Below are 17,288 nucleotides of genomic sequence, written 5' to 3' on the forward strand. Positions count from 1 at the left end.
ATCTATCCAGATCTTCCTTTTTATAGAGCATTCATTTTTTTAATACTATACCTCATGATATTTGATTCCTACAATATAAGGACTGATACTGAAGGGTTCTCTGCTATCAAGAGTTTAAAAACTAAGAAATGAAGAAAATTTAAACTTTTAATTTAAAGAATTTGCTTTGTTCTAAGTCATGGCCAAGGGAGATATGTGTGCTTCACGCAGGTCCTCAAAGGTATTAGGCTTTTGCAGCATCCCAGATGTTTCCCACACTGAGGAATTCTTGGTCCCACCTTAAGCACTAAAGCATCTAATATTATTCACAAAAAGGGTTGCAGAGGGAGACCAAGCATCACCTGGATAAGTCATTGCTTAGGTTAGCTCTACCGTATATCCCAATATGATCTGTAGTGATATGAGGTCAGTAAATCACCCAGATGACTTCTGAGCAGCGTAGCATGGTTATGCAGACGTGCAAGGAGAGCGCCGCGCTTTGCCACGGTCCAGCCTTCATCCCTAGGGATGGCCACGACCCCGTGCTCGGGGTCTGGGCGGATGGGGGAGGTGAGCACCGCTCGCTATTAGGGATGCTGAGCGATCTCTCCTCACTGCTGAGGTAGTTCCCCTTCTCCGGAGGTTAGGGCTAGAAGGGTCCTGCCTGGGAATAGCTCAGAGCCATTTTCCCACCCTCACCAGCTCAGACGTCCGGCAGAGGGGTGCGGAGGAGGCAGGGTGCTGGGCATTGACTACACGCCTGCTGCGATGCCCGCAAGCATTTGGTCCCCTCCCCTCGCTGTGAGTTCAGGTTATTTCTCCCAGTATAACAATGCCATGGGGAGAGGCTGAGAGGGAGCCATCTGCCTTATCCAATGGCCTCCTGACAGTCAGGGCTGTCTCCCACCGCATGGCAGGCTGGTTTTCATGTGGCCAAGGCCAATGCTGCAAATAACAAGTTGGGAGGTGGAGACATGCAAGCCCTCTCATGCCTGGTGTGCCCCAAACGTGCCTCAGTGGGGCCAAGGGGCAGACCAATATCTGTCTTCCAGGGTCCCACTTCCCTGTGGCCTTTGCTTTAAGGGCTCCGAGCAGAAATGGAGGCATCTGTGGAGCTGCCTGCTATTGAAAGTATGGTTGCTGGTGGAATTTTAAGGAGACCGAGCAGTGGGTTTTGACTCAGAGGCTCTCAGATCCCTCTCCAGCTCAGCAAAGCTTTCTGGACCCAGTGTGTTCCCTGTCCCCCAGGGAGATGGATCTGGAATCCTGCAGAGAGCTCCCATTCGATCCCAAGGTCTTGCACGCAACGCTTCAGCCTGATGTGAGGTTTATCTAAACCCCACAAAGATGAAAGAAACACACGGTTTGCATCTAATCCTAAATACATTTAGCGAGGTAAAGCACAGTGTAGGCTGCCGGTGCTGATGTTATCAGGCGACGGCACTGTAAAAACCCAGCAAACATTGAAGTTATTATATTCAAGTTCTGAGGTTTTGAACGGAGGTTTCTGAAAAGCCTAGCAAAACATGAGCTCTCTTTCAGGTGCCAGCTCAGCAGAATACTAATACCTGGACTAGTAATGATGTCACCTCCCTGGCAGGAGGCATAATTTAGGTTGAAAGTATTGATTTCTTTAATAAAGCTCAATTTATTCACCGTACACTCACAAGGCCAGATTATCCCTCACGTCGTGCCATGGAAAAACCTGCAGGCAACAGCTTCAGTAATCTCAGCCATGTACAAGCTCTGTTGCTGATTGACAGGATTTCATTAGCGCAGGACAAAATTTGAGGACCCACACAGCTTGTTCCAATAATACTGTTACTGATTTTTGAGGAGGGCAAGGAAATGTGTTTAATATTAGATAGCAGGCACAGAGGGGATAGCAAGGTGAAATGGTCTGACTCTGCCATTTTCGGAAAGCTTCCCAGCTCCATCAGGCTGCTAAGGGAGTTGCTGGGAAGACATTACCCTGATAGCAGATGGCAGCCTCGATAAATCCACAATATGAAAAAGCAGTGGTTGGGCTGAAAAAAGAGCCCATGTGATTTTTTTTTCCCCATCAGCCCCTTTCCCAGTAATGACTAGGACCCTAAACCCTTCTCCACCACCTCGGCACTGCTGCATGTAGCTTCTTGTCCTGATAAGAAGACGAAGCTCAAAGGTGAGCCGTGCCGGGGCAGGATGGTGATCATGCTGTTCCCTGCCGGCCTGGCAAGGAGCACGGCTTCAGGCTCCATTACATCACCTGCGAGCAACCTTCGGCAGAGCCACTGGCAGTCGGGGGCCAGAGCTCCCTGCTAGCTGTTGTGAGAAAGAAGAGGGTGGATGGTTTCCAAGTTGCATCGTGTTGCCGTTGCATGAAGTTTCCTGCATCCTTACATCAAAGGAAAAGCATTTCGGACTCCACAGAAACAGCTGGAGGGTGGTCAGCAGAAAACCCAGCAACATGCCGCTGCCTGCTGGAAACCATTGCTACAAAACATGTCTCTGGAGTCCCTCCCCCTGGCAGCACAACATGCTAAGATGCAATGATGCCTCACCTTTCCCAGGCTAGGAACGTCAGACCTAGGGAAAGGGAGTGGAAGTTTTGGCAGGAAACCTACCCAGCCTCAAGGGGAATAAGCTATTGAGTGCGGTTGGGCTGTAGCTTCTAGCATGTCTCCTCGCAACCAGTAGTGTTTTAATTACCCTGACTGTCTGCAGAGGGGCTTGGTGGGACTGCATACTGTTCCTGTTCTCATCTGAACAAAAAATGAGCATCGGACTCCTGCTTTGCAGTTGGCTGTAATGGCAATGACAAACACATGTCACTGTGGAGTGTATGAGCATGCTATGAAGTCTCTTTTTTCCAGCAGTAGAAAAGGAAAGGATAGGTATACACCTCATCCGACGTTGAGTCTCCTGGTGGGAGAAAGACAGCGCTCTCCATAAACATGATTATGCTTCATTAACAGCCCGTTGATGGGGAATAGGTGGCACTGGGCATCACCTTAGTGGTGCTTCTAAGACTGGATGTGGCAGCAGCAACAAGAGCCAGCCATAAGCTACAGCCCACCTCTGTTTCCTTTGCCTGGAAACTAAGCGTCTGCAGCAGGCTCTGCCCACCAAGGCAAGGGGGGCCATTTCCATTAGCTCTGGATGGACCTGTTCCTGTCTCTGACATATCCCTGGTATGCAGGATTCGTGGCAGCAGCTGTGTGATACAACAGTATCACCTCTCATCTGCATTTTCCTACGTGTTTTAGGAAGGACTGAAGCTGAACTGCTCACCTCAGCACCGTCTGAGGAGGAAAGAATACCTCATGAATTAAATCAGCTGATGCTGATTATTAATTAATACACTTATCATCACTGGTTGCAGTATTTTAATTACCTCTATCACTAAATAACTGTACCATGGAAATGCTGATTATGAGCAGGGGTTTCAGCAATGAGAGCGTGTCAAGACTGAGTGCTTGGAGATGTCTCTGTGCTTGTGTTAACATAAAGGCCATCTTAATGCACAGTGAACACCCGATGTGAGATGCCAAGCAGAAACTGCTCATCTGGGATGCTGCCTTCCACCAGCAGCAGAGATAGGCATCAGCCAGCATTGGCACTGGCACTGGTGCTCCCCTGATCCCTTGGCCCCACCGTGCTTTCCTACTCCCATCCCCGTCCATGCTCCGTCCCTCTCGTTGGCCATAGCATTAATCAGGGTGCACAACGGTTCCCAGTTAAAACTAACTGCAAAAATCATTTATAGTGGCAATGCTGGCTTTGGCTGACTGTATAACTACATCATCAGCAACAAATCTTTGTAAGGCACTCTGCTTTTCTGTGGTTTCTTTGGATAACAATTTATGACCTCCTTCCACGCACTCTGAGTGAAAACAAGCTGCACTTAAGAAGATCACGTTGGCTAGCTATTGCACATCACACAGTCTTGGCAATGATCCCTTTTTCTTGGCACAAACACAGAAGCACTAGGAAGCTACGGAGTGTCAGAGCCTCTTCTGCATGGTGCTGATGGTCAGCTTTCAGCGCTTGGCTTATTAATTGTCTTTAATGCTGCATTCAAATTATGATGGCCATGGTCACGTAACGCACACTCTGTAACAGCGCGCACACTGTCCTGCTAAGATAGAGGAGCGCCTGTAAAATACAGATCTCTCTTGCGGAGAAATACAGGTGTAAAAAAAGCAGTGCAAGAGCCAAAAGGATTCCTACAAATATTTTATCACTCGGAAAGGAAGATCCAGCTTTAACAAAAGTGAAATTCCACGGTCAGGAAAAAGCCCAAACAAGTTACAATATTTTCCTTAATTGGATTACAGATGTCACCTTTGGAAAACATTTAAAAATCAATTATTCTTTTCTCTTTGTTGTGCTGTCAGTTTGTTTTTTACACTTCATTGAGCAAGGCAATGAAACGAGGCTGCTGTGCTTCTTATTGATTCCGCTTTGTGTTCAAAGTCAGTTTATCTTTCTAGATGTTGGGCAACAGTAAACTCCGTTTTCTAGAACAGATGACATAGCTATCCGCACCAACTTTAAAACAGAGCAAATTGCCACTGTCTACCAGAGGGTCATTTCTGGTCTTCCTTGGGATGTAGGTTCTTCCATTTCTGGTCTTCCTTGGGGTGTAGGTTCTTCCGTAATTAAAAGATACCTTGCACCATAAAAAGAGATAGCGTGTATGGAGGTCAGAAAGACAGCCTGCTTATCCCAAAAGTTAGAATAGGAGAAGACATATGAACAGAGCTTGAAGGGGAGGTGGTTGAGATTTATTGTCTAAAAGGTAGGGATTAAACAAGGGTTTAAAAAAAAGGTTCTGGAGATTGTTTTGTAGGCATAAATGGGGAGATGTGACAGGCAGAAGAGAAAGCTTGAAGTCCAGAGCGAGAAAAGGAAGAAAAGAGAGCAAGGGAAATGTATAAATGTGTAAATGGGGGAAAAAAGATGAGTGATAATAAGGGAAACTGGAACAGAGATAAGTAGGAAGACAATATGCAAGGTCCCAGTGGAAAAGGTCTCTGGATGAGGACAAAGAACCAACATTTAATGCTGTTTGAGACATGAAGACTGAACAAGGGAGACAGACAGTCATCAGCTTGAAAGAGGTTTTAGTATTAGGTTAAAAAAAATTATTTTAAAATTCAGAGGTTTATTAACTCCAAACTGGCTACTAGATGCAGAAATATGTGTATTTTCTGTATTCCTTGCAAGTCATGGTACTGCTTGTACAGTAAGATTTATCTTTGATTTTTTTTTTGTCCTAAGATTTTTTTCCTGTAGCAGTCCAGATGTTCAAAAGCTTTAATAAACAATACATTAATTGACATTTTAGGAGTTAATGGTGATTTTTCCTTACCACCAAAAGGCTTATTCCCCTAACTCAAAATAATTTGTATTTTTTTTTCAGAGACAGAATTTCAAGTCAGAAATTTATATAGCCATATGTATCTGTACGTATATATGTATATGTAAGTATACGCATCGCCATAGTGATGTCTGGGTCATTTCTGATCCGTGGTTACACACTTTATTATTTACTCTCTATTATTTGTTCTGCACATTTCAGCTCGGTGCAAGTACACACCATCAGTTCAACATAAACCACCTAAAGCTTCCCACTCTCGACTGAAAAACCATCAATTAGCATGTTGTACCCTGCAGTTTAACACTACGCTTTGTGTGCACCTAACAGCCTCGGTGACGCGGTTCGGAGTGGGAGGAGCAGCAGAAGGGTCTTTTGTAGTTTCTCTCTCTTAGGGGCTGGTGTACGTTGTGCTGGAGCAGCTGCGGCCACCGGCCGTTGTGCTAGTGGGGCTCTGATGGTGCTGCAAAAACCTCCTAAGAGTAGGCGAGCCCCTCGTCTAGCCAGGGCTGAGGCCAAATCAAGAACCCATTCATGACAGCTGAAAGAGGCCCATGGATTTCAGTAAGGTCTGGACGGGCTTTCGCTCCTTTTCCTTGGCTGCCTTCCCCCACCTGTAAAGCGAGGATGACAGCAGCCGACGGTGGGCGAGCTGAGTGGGGGCAATGAGTTTTAACTGCTTAGTGCCATATCACGATCACAGCTGGTTGCAACTATAATCCTCTCACTAATTAAAGGTCAACATACTAGTCTGAAGTTGAAATGCTAGGCGTTACTGTTATGGTGCTGGTCTTTTAGCAAGCAGCCTTCTGTCTGTGTCTCCTTCACCATGCGTGGTTTCAGCCTTGTTCCTGCAGTGAGCCACAACATCGGTATTTCCAGCAGCAAATTCTCAGCACGGCTGGGGCCAAACCCCACAGAAACAGCAATGGAGCAAAAGTGCACCAAGCGCTGAAAAATTTCAGGAGGTATTGCAGCATTAAAAAGACTTCATATTAATTTTGCATTGCAAAATCTAACCTTTGTGTTCGCTTTACATCAGAAATAAGAGAGTTCTGTTTCCAGCTTGTGGCTATTTGGTGGGAGTTAAGCCTTTTAAAGGCTCCTTGTCATTGTACGTGTTCTTCTAAAACCAGCTTTTAATGTCCTAAGAATAAATACATGGGCCTGAAATTCACAACTAAAATTTGTTTTGATTTATTTACATGTAATTGTTGTCATGCAACCAGATACCATTTTCAATTCAGTGTTACGTTCCCAGCAAAAAGGTTAACAAAAATCAAAAGTAATTAGCTCTTCTAAAAAGCAGTCATTTTATGAAAAACAGAAGAGGAAATATATTTTTATTGCAAAAGACATAAGGTAAAATAAAACCGCTTTGCAGTTAGTACAATTTTTACTGTTTGATGGTACTTCCTATGGTCTTCTCTAAAAACTTGAGAAGGGAATGGGGCGATTCCATTGCCTGCGGTGCATTTGGAGTCTGGTGCCAAAACCAATAGGGAAATCAGCTGAGAGATGAAGATTTAACCATTGGGTGACATGGTTGCTGATAATTGTACATTCAGGATAATGAACACTGGTAGTTTCCATCAGCCTGTGGCTGTTTTGCATTCAGGGAGGACTTGCGAATTCAGGGCACACAGCAGAAGACCTCTCCTGCACAAATTGCCTCCTCTCTCACCGCACTCGGGTTGCTCTTACTCATTTAGTATTTCAGGAAAATGTTCTCAAAGTGCTGGTGTGCTTCAGGAGTACAGCTCTCGTTTGGAGGGATGACAAGCAGGCTGATTAGACACCAGATCAGTTTTCGGTCATGCGGATCAGACACCAAATCCCATTAACCGTAGGGCACCTGGACACCTCAGAGGCTTGGAGGTGTCGGAGATTTCTACCAGTTTCTTTCCTTGCTTCCAGCCCACTAGTTCACAGCCAGGCAAGAAGTGCACGGTTGGCGGGGCATTCGGCCAGACATTTTCTAGCCCGTTCGCCCACGTTTTAGTAGCCCAGGAGTGGGATTGTATGTGTTCAAGCAAACTCTATGTCGGCTCAGTGAGGCTTTTGCCACAACCCTCCACAGAGTGTGGAGACCCTGCACTTGTGTGTGGATGTCTGTGGGGGCTCAGCACACCATTAGGACCTTGTTGTTTGAAATGAGCTTTTATAACTGGGGAAACGATGGGTTGCCTGGTCCAGCAAGTGGAGACCATTGACAGCTTGGCTGCCATCAGGGCACTGCTCTTGTTGCTCCAGACTTGTACAACCAACCAAAGTCCTTCTCGAATGAGGAAAGTCAGTCGTTCTTGGAGTTGTTTATTTTAGCTACTGTAACTTCATATGATATTCAAATCTGTGTGAATGTAATCCTTTCCTGGTGTTTTCTACGCTAATCACCTCAGTAATGTGTTTGGAAGTGGTTTCTAGGGGTTACTCGCTTGCTTATATAAACACTTCCTGATACTCATTTTGCTTTCATTGCCTCTCCGCTCCTCCTGGTCTTGCTGTATGGAAAATGTAGGACATACCATGTTGCCTATCCTTTATTTTCCCCTTTGCCTGGCAGTTTTTTCGCTACCTCCACCCCAAAGTCTTCGTCTGGCTTATTTTACTCTTCCTCGCCTGCGAGTGGCCCACGAGTCGGTACAGAATGCACACACGTGCGCAGACACATGCACACACATATACACATGTATACACGAACATATTGTTTTCATGTGTACTGAGAGGACAACATGGTTTACATCATCCCACATCTATCTATTGACCTTTTCAAATAACTCATGTCAAGTTTCAGTGTTATTTTAGTTTGTCTTGGCAGCACGTTTGCAGTTGAATTTATATAGTATTTTATAGTTTGATTCTTTTCTCCCTAGTTCAACTATACTTCAGGGAAGAAATGCTGGAAAAATAAATAAATATGAAAGAAAATTATTGTGCAATATACCACTCTAGTGTTAGAATTTCACTGTGTTATAAATAATTTCATGTATAGATGAGGAACAGACTTTTGATTTACTACTGTCTGTCTGAATTAGTCATATATGGTAAAGTTCTGTAAAGGGGTCATATTTGACCGAAGGTGTCTGTTATTGTTGGCATTAAGTGATATGCTTTCCAGAACTGCTAGACTACTCATGGCACTGGACCAATTTGTTATTTTGGGAGTAGATAAAGTCTTTGTTTAGCCTTCTGGCACTCAGTGTAGCTCTTAAAAATGGTTTTCTTTGTTTTGCTTTAGGTTTTCTGTTGCTGTTAAATCTGCTCCATTCTATGGGGTTTTGTCACAGGAGACAAGGGGCCTGAGTATTAGGTGTACTCTTTTTTGGATGTCTTCCCAGAAGGCTTAATTTCGGGTGGGTGGGAGGGGGACATGTGCAGATAATGTACAATATTGTACTTGTACATTGCAGTGTCAGCACTTCTGCTTTTGTCTAAGACCAGCAGCTGTCACTGTTGCTGATGTTCACTAGATGTCAGATAGGATTTTCATATTATACCATAGCACCTGGAGAAGTTGAATCATATCTTTTTTCCACGTGTAAGTGTTACCTCATTGTGTACAGTCTATAGGTAAACAACTTAGAGTCAAATCCCACAGAGGACTTGGACAGTTAAAGGAGAAGCGTGTTTATACCTGACTGCAAAGCTTCCTCAGTTCCTGATTTTAAGGTTGCTGGACCTACACGTTTATGCAGACCCAGAGCTGCCCCAGCTCTGGCATGGATGTCACCTCAGGGTGGTGAGGATGCCTGAGGCCAGCTGGGATCCTAAGCAAAATGTTCCTGCCCCACAGCCATTGCCGTGCTTAGTACACAGGCAGGATTGTTCTTGAAGAACTACCATTGCCAGCTTCCCTGAAGGCAACTTGTGGTGCTATTGTGTGTGATAACCTTGCAATTAGAGCCGTCGGCAAGAGGCTGGGAAACCTGGATTTAGTTCTCTTTCCAGGCAGAGAGGACGGTCTCGGAGGACTGTCCCCCTTGCAGGGCTCCAAGCTGCCCTGTGAGAGTGGGGCTGGCAGCTGCAGGTGCAGAAGAGGGGGAGAGCTGTTGGGGTGAGGGTTTATCCACCCTGCTCTTCCTTATGCCCAGGGCTGTTTCAGTTCATTACTCAGGGACTGCTCCCTGTAAGAGCACCCTAGCAGTTATCCAGGTGGACAGGGAGCCCAGGGCTTCCCCATCAGAGGCGTCCGGCCCCAGGGCAGTATGAGCACACAGCTCCTCCCTGCTCCTCCATCCGCTCTCCTCCATAAACTTGCTTTGCAGGACCAGGAGTGCCCCAGCCTGGGCTGGCCCGTTTTCTTGGGTACTGACCAGAAAAGTGGGGATTTGTGCCCTAGGAGTCCTGAGCAAGGGCTCTGACCAGTTGCTGTCTCAGCTGTTACCCATCCATCTCTTCCAGCTGTGGTTTGAAAGAAAAGCAGTCACCCTGCTCCATTTTCGAAGGCCATGTGTTGGGTGCAAAGGAAGGGAGGTCCCTGCGGCCAGCCCACAGCCGGGGTCCCAAGGGGATAGGCTGAAGGCTGCCTTTTGCCTCTCGGTTTCCTCTCTGCAGTAACCCACCGAGTGCGTGAGCTGAGCAGGGTTCTGCCCGCTCTGTGTTTGCCGAGGCACCCGTGCGCATTACATAGGCAGCCTAACTGCCGAGCCGTAGGGGTCTGAGCATCCTCTCCAGTCCCAGGCCTGTGGGCTTGGTCCCAGCTGAGGTTTTCATCCTGTTACGCAGCTGGGACAGACTCTTGTGCAGCTCAGGAGGTCGCTGGGCTCCACTGATTCACAGTCTGGAGCAGTTTGCTGGATTTGGGCTCTGTACTTACAGTATTTTTACTGAAGACATTCCCAAGAATATTTTTAATGCAATTAGGGCTGCATTAAGCTCCCTGGTAAAATGCACACTTAAAGACATACCTTAAGTCCCATCAGCTTGAATTAATCTTAAGGAGGTTCCCTAAATACCACTTAGTAGCTTTGCAGAACAGGGCCATGACCTCAGGACCTGATTTTGCTGTCCCTGCTCAGGCATCGGAGTCGGTGGGATGAACAGGCTGGTATTGCCACACCGTAGCTCAGGTCTTGAAGCAGAGTGAGGATTTCAGGCTTTGATTCTCCGTGGAAGACATGACTACCCGTTTGGATGTATAGCACAGAAATGACACTGTGCTGCCTTTCTGTACTCTCCTGCCACGGCCTGTTTTCTAGGCGGTTCAGCAGAGGTGGCAGACTTAGAACATTCATGCATTTGAGGCTCATAAAATATCTTGCAAACCTCAGCCTTTTGAACTGAAGCACTTCCATGTTTTCTCAAAGCACTTTTTAAAACAGCAATCGATGATAATGTCTCCAGGAATCCAGTTTTCCAGGAGACGGCTCCTCATTCATCTTAAGTACCAAGTTACGCTGCAAAAGGCCCAACTCAGCAAACACAAACCCATGAATTTACCTTAAGTCCCAAGGGAGCCTCGCTGAGTACAATTCTGGCTTGCGTTAGCATGTGTTTGAAGAGTCTGAACACAGAGACCTGATGCTGGAAATATTTATGACAGTTTGACAGCATTCATTTGGAAATGTGACTCCAGCAGCACGTGGATCCTGCTCTAGCCCCCAGGCGAGCAGCAAGTGGGTGTCACTGGTGCCCTGTGCTGCAGGTGCTCTGATAACAGAAGTTTAAATGACTTTTAGAGGTATGAGAAAGAGAGCGAGCTCCAGATTTCTGCTGTGGATGAAATTATGTTTCAGCAAAAGGTAGATTTTTATCCAACATGTGTCCAGTCTGTACAATTTAGATGGCTAAATATCAGCCCACAGTGTTGCTTAAAATGCTGTACTACTTAGTCCTTCATCAGTGGTTGCTTGAGGCTTGGGCATCTGGGTCTCCTGACAACTCAGCTGAAGGAGCTGATGTGGATAGTGCTGTGGCACAGGTACCTGCAGTACCCCCATGTCCCTGTTCTTCTGAGGCATGGGCTCCTGACCACCTTGGGGGGGCCTGAGAGGGAGGACATACTCCACCATCCTCATATATAACTCCTTGATCCTGGAGTCAAGGCTCTGAAATCTCAGAGATGTCATTTGGTTTGTTTATAATTCAAGTGAAGTGACAGGACCGGGAGTGTTGGATGGGAAGAAGGGAGGTCATGCAAAGAGTGCAGCACTTAGCTCATGGGGGCAGGCTAGTGAGCAGCATATCGACGAGGGTTTGAAAGGTACATGCATATGCTATTCCTGGCCAGATCCTGAAGTCCTCACGCTGCTGTTTGCTCAAACAGGCTGTTAACATCAGAGGGTTTGTCCGTACGAGGGGAGGTGTATACAGAATGAGAGCATCGGTATTTGATGTCTCATAGTGAGGGAGGGAGCTGTAAAGCTTTACAAAAGAATACGTTTTAAAAAACATTTTGAAGGGCAAAAGGGGGGTGAGGAGTTGGACAGGAAGACAGGTCTCTTGCTCTATAGCTAGAATGGGTTTTAACACAGAAGAGCATTGCGGGTACAAGAAGGCTCAGCTTCTTTTTGATTCAGTGTTTTGGCCAACTCATCGCTTTGCTTGGTTTTGGCTGAGTGGCTGTAGTGGCTTGTTTCCATGGTCATCGTTGGCTCATCAGTTTTACTCAATCCTTCAGCATTTTCAAAGGGCCCAATTAAGGCCATTTCCTTGAACTTCATCATTAGGGACAGTGCGCAGTTGGTGCACTCCGGTTACATGCCAATGTAAATGGTGCAGCCATCCCACGTTTGGGGACTTGTAGAACAGCTTCCTTTTGCAGAACTGGGATTTCTCCTGTCTGTAGAAGAAAAGTTTGCTATCTGACTTGAATTTCCCCAGGCCTAGAATGATACCCAAGAGAAAACTGGAACCCGTGTTTCTTTTATCTTAAATAGATCTTCACAAAGATCTGCCACAAAGGGGGCTTTGAATTACTGGGAGCAGGGGCAAACGGCGTCCCACCGGGAGCACTCCATAGTGCATGGGAACATTCTGTAATGCATAGGATTTGGGTCTTAATTTGAGGTTTAGCCAAAAGAAAGGTGTCAAAATATTGATCTTTCCAAATTGTCTGCAGCATGTGTTAGAGCTGGCTGCTGAGATTTTACTTCAGTCTGCATCAGGATTGCTGATACAAGTCACTAATATAAATATTACTAAAAGGTTCATTTTTCTCCTTTAGCGTGGCTGCTAGTGCTCTGGAGTTTTCAGTTTCATATTTTTTTCCTGAATATTGCTTACGAAAAATACACATTAGGTGGGTTGCCTTTTTGGCTAGGTGCATGTATATATTTTATGGTGTGGTCAGTGATGTTTATTGAACAAAGCTACAGCCTGGGTCAAAGTCATGCCAAATTGCAAGTGTGCATTCTTTATGCCTTTTAACAGAAAAGTAATGTTGATGGAATATAGCTACTGTCCTACAATACCTGGCAATGGATGCATTCTCCTACTTGAAGATTTCTTAGCATCTTATTTTTGTGGTGAAATGAAACATATTACATTTTTCAGATTGGATGAGAGGTATATGGACACTTTCATCTTTGCACTGGATATAAACATTTCTCCTCCAGAAGTTAGAATCAAAGAGCAGAAATGATGCTTCATCATTGCTTTGTTTCTTAATGAAAAAAACAAGTTATTTTCTCTTGTCCTGGGCTCTGGCAGACCTGAAATGCAGGAATGATGGATGTGGTAATGGCTGGTTTTCAGTGTAACAGATTCCTTCTCTCTTTTTTCCTTTTTTCAGCTCACCTATTTGTTTCAAATATACCTACCCATTTCCCTAAGTACTTGTAACTAGGTTTAATTGCAAATACTGAAAAATTCTCTATGTTTTCAGATAGCAGCGTAGGTAGGAATGGGAATTCAGATCGGCTCAAGTTAAGCTGTACAAGCAATAACTATACTTCTGCTACAGCAAATCATTTCCAATGTTTTAAACAAATAAGCAACCAAAGCGATAAATGCCATCCTTTTACAATTTTTCTCAGAGAAGAATATTAAAAAAAAACTTGATACATTTATTTTCAATTCAGTACTCGTCTGGGTTCAGTTCTGAGTTATGAAGAAGCTGGATCCTACTTGTATCTCTGCTACCCATTTCAGCAAGTCACCTCAGCCAAGGCACTGGGGGTTATCTCACGCTGGTACGTTGATATATGCCCAGGACCACATGTTCCTTCCCCGCATGCTGTGCACGAACACCCTGTGGTGAATAAGCACCAGTCCAAGCATTCCCATCAGATGCAATCATTGACAGAATGGCCTTGGGATGAGGCAATGAACTTGGGCTTCCCTTTGCATCCGTGAAACAAGCTTTTGGCTTTGGAAACTTGAATAAGAAGCTGATTCACCAGTAGATTTCCGTGTTGAATAAATGAATGCAGGAGGGAAGGGAAAGGAAGCACAACAGCAGACGCAGGTAAGGGGTTTATAGCCCAGAAGGAGCAATGAAAGTTTTAGGATGTGGAGATTTTTCCCCACTGCAGTGTTATGACCCTCATATATTGTGAAGGGGAAGATGATTACACCGTAGCTGTGTTACTATAATGTTATAAAATGGATGGGATGGTATCTTTCAAGGAGACTATCAAATGATTCAGTAGCATGGATAACCAGCCACCGATTTCTCTGCATGACAAGACCAAGTCATAATAACAGCTTGGGAATAATGATGCTATACTTTTCCATTAAAGAAAGTTTTATTTCTGGAACCTTGACAGATTTTTAAAGCAACGTAGACTTTTCTTACCACTGAAGCCCACATCTTTATTACAAAGGCAAACTGTTCTCTCCGAAGGCACATCATGCTTGTTGTAACAGTACTCTCCCACAGATGATGAACACTTAGGACATATTTTCCCATGTGAATCATCCATTCATTTGAAAATAAATTCTCTTATTAAACAAAATGCAACCATGCAACATTTTGTATGTTTGTATTGCATCTCTCCTTTTCATTAGACTGTTAACATTTTATTGCTGTTTCAAATAATTTTCTGATGATTGCATCATTTTTCCTCCTTATCCCCCCATTTTCTTTTCAACATAAAATAAAGCAGTTTTCATCCTCACTTTGTTGCAAGCACACCTAAATAAAATAAATGACCAAGAACGGATCCTGCAGCGGGATGAATGCAAATAGGTCTGTAGTGCTCCTTGAAACCAGTGGTCACACATCTGCACATAAAGTTGCCTGTCTGCATTTCTCTGCTGGATAAAGCCTTTAAAGAGAAACAAAGCCATCACTACAATCCCTGACACTGATCACTGAAGAAAACAGTGTCTCCGCAATTTTTTATACTTTCCTTCAAAACTAGAAGATTACGAGGGAGCATGAAAATCATATGTTGTTGTTGTAAGGCTGGCACTCTGGGTGAGTATCCGTCACCAGATGCTGAGTCTTGCCACTGGTGATACAGCTTTTCATGGGTATTATCTGTCCATTTCACAGCCCCAGATAAAAGGTAAAGAAGATCCCAAGTTCCAGGAGTGATTAGTTTTGATAATTGTTCTGCTGCTTGCTTTGTGCAATTTACTTCTATAAATACACACTGGGGGAATCATTTGTCTAGTGTACCATGGCACAATAATTTCCTATATTATTTCATCCAATTGCTGCAGGAACTCATTTGAGCAATTGTTAATTAATCATTAACAATCATTAACTTCGGGTAGCAATGATTGCTAATCAAGATTTCCATGCTGCATTTTTAATCTCTGAAGTTCCATCATTAATCAAATTAGTAACATTTTTTGTTATTTGAGGAAGAGAAACAGTATGCATCCCATCCATTCAAAGGAACTGTTAGTAACATCTTTGCCTTTAAAATCATTACATGCCTTCACTCTGGCTGTTGTAAAAGTCAGAGGCTTTTTTGCTGCATAAATTACTTGAAAATATTTTGCAGTTTAAATTAACAATGCTTCCCCATTGTTCATGCTACTGACAATTGTGCTATTAGGAACAACCATGAAAGTAGTGACACCACTATTTCCCCCATGGTTAATCATCTTTGCCTCATACCTCATAGCTTTGGAAAAAAAACCCTAGCTACTTGTAATACTTGTAATGCTACCTTTTTCTCAATGACATAGCTAATAATAATCTATTTTTCTATTAGTGTACCCTTATGGCCCATCAGCACCATGGCTGTAGATGAGGTAGATGTTGCTGCATCAAGACTTTGTGCAGCTCTGCAATAGAGGAACATTTAATTCTAATTTTTTCTCACACTGCATTGACTTTGCGGTATCCCCTTGGAAAGAAGAGAGTGGCACAGCCCATGGATGGAAACCTTCCCTTAGGAAGAAAGGCCAGCCAGGTGTTTCTGCTCTCCTTCCTCCACACCTTTACCAGCCGTCGTTGATAGCAACAGTGGTAGGAAGGAAGGGGCAAGGGTGGAGTGGAGCTGCAGCTGGGCTCCACTGCACCTCCAGCGAGGACCTTCACCCTCTGTGGCTTGGCCAGGCTGCACCAGCCAGCCTGCGTACTTCCAGTCCCACGTGGGACTTCAGGTGACCACATAGGAGAAATTGGACATGGGAAGTCAAAGATTTCCCCTTTCTGAGGAGCGATGGAGAAGCAGCCCAGAAACTGCCGTGTTTACAGCGGGATGTTTGCAATCACTGGGAGGACAAGGCTGACAGCGTCCCTAAACTCCCTGGCTCAGCTCCAGCACCCTGGCCTCAGGCAAGCAACACCCATGTGTGTGCCTTCACTCTGGCCAGAAAGAAGGGAATAATAATTAACTCACAGGCCTGCGAAGTGCCTGAACAAGAAAAGAGCAGCATATTTGAACAGCACCTCCATCCAGCTGAGCCTGCCTCTGTGATGCTGGAGCGAGCTGCAGGACCGTGCCATGCCGGGACTGCACTTATCAGGATGTGACCCACCAGCCTCGCGAGGGAGAGATTAGCTGCTCCTATCGCTGCATTTGCCGACATAAACTGCTCACACGCTCACCTCACTGGGAGCTATAAAGATTAAGGTTGGCAAAGTCCCTTGATGGTGAAAATGCTATTGAATGGCACTAACATTTTATCACTGCTGCTTGCCGCACAATTACTTGCTATTACATTTATTATTAAAACACGTTTCCCATAGAGCTGCAGATTGCGAGGCCATGAATAGTATCAGGCTGAAATCAGGGTGATCTTATTTCCAGGAATTCCAGAGGAATGAACAACAATTTGCCACTAATTGCAAAGAAGCTTTGATAAAAACTCTGAACAGATTCCCAACAGCGCATATTTTCCAGAGCCCGCCTGGTAATTTTCAGTAAAACCCAAGAACAATATGACCATTAACTCTTATGTTAAATGTCATCCAGATTTGTTCATATCATTCTTCACTGCACTGCATCTTTTCTATGCGTGTTTTCATAATTTATGGTGTGTGGCCACATTCGGGCTCGCTCAGTGATACATCCATGGAAAAACATTAGGTGAAGTTCAAATGAAGCCCACAGAGGATGGGTGATTACCTTTCCCATTTGACTCTTCTTTAAAAAGTACAAAAGTTATCCTCTAGCTCGTGGCTTCATTTGCAGACAGACTGCATCCACCCAAAACCCTTCCCAGTTAAAGGTTTAAACGTGTGCAGTGGATATTTGCTTGAAACGGACAAGGTCATGAGCGGTGATAGCGTTTGGATTGCACGGTGACCCGCGCAGTGGTGGCTTGTGGCAAGGCCTGCAGCACTGCACTGTGCTGCAGTGTGTGCGGCGTGTGCGCCGCTTCCTCAGTGAGACTGCTGGAGAAGGAGAAAGCGACGTCTGCCCCTGACTGCAGCTGGGAATTGGGCAGGACCTCTGCCCGTGCCCTGGCAAGGTCCGTTGCTGCGTTAGGAGGTTATCAGTAGATCCACTGGAGTCTGTGGAGACTTCCACTGACCTACCGAGATTTTTGAATTAGACTCTCTTTGTGCTAGAGCATGCTAAATAACGCGGTATGCTTGCTG

Source organism: Aptenodytes patagonicus, chromosome 1 (assembly GCF_965638725.1).
Source record: "Aptenodytes patagonicus chromosome 1, bAptPat1.pri.cur, whole genome shotgun sequence".
NCBI lineage: Eukaryota > Metazoa > Chordata > Aves > Sphenisciformes > Spheniscidae > Aptenodytes > Aptenodytes patagonicus.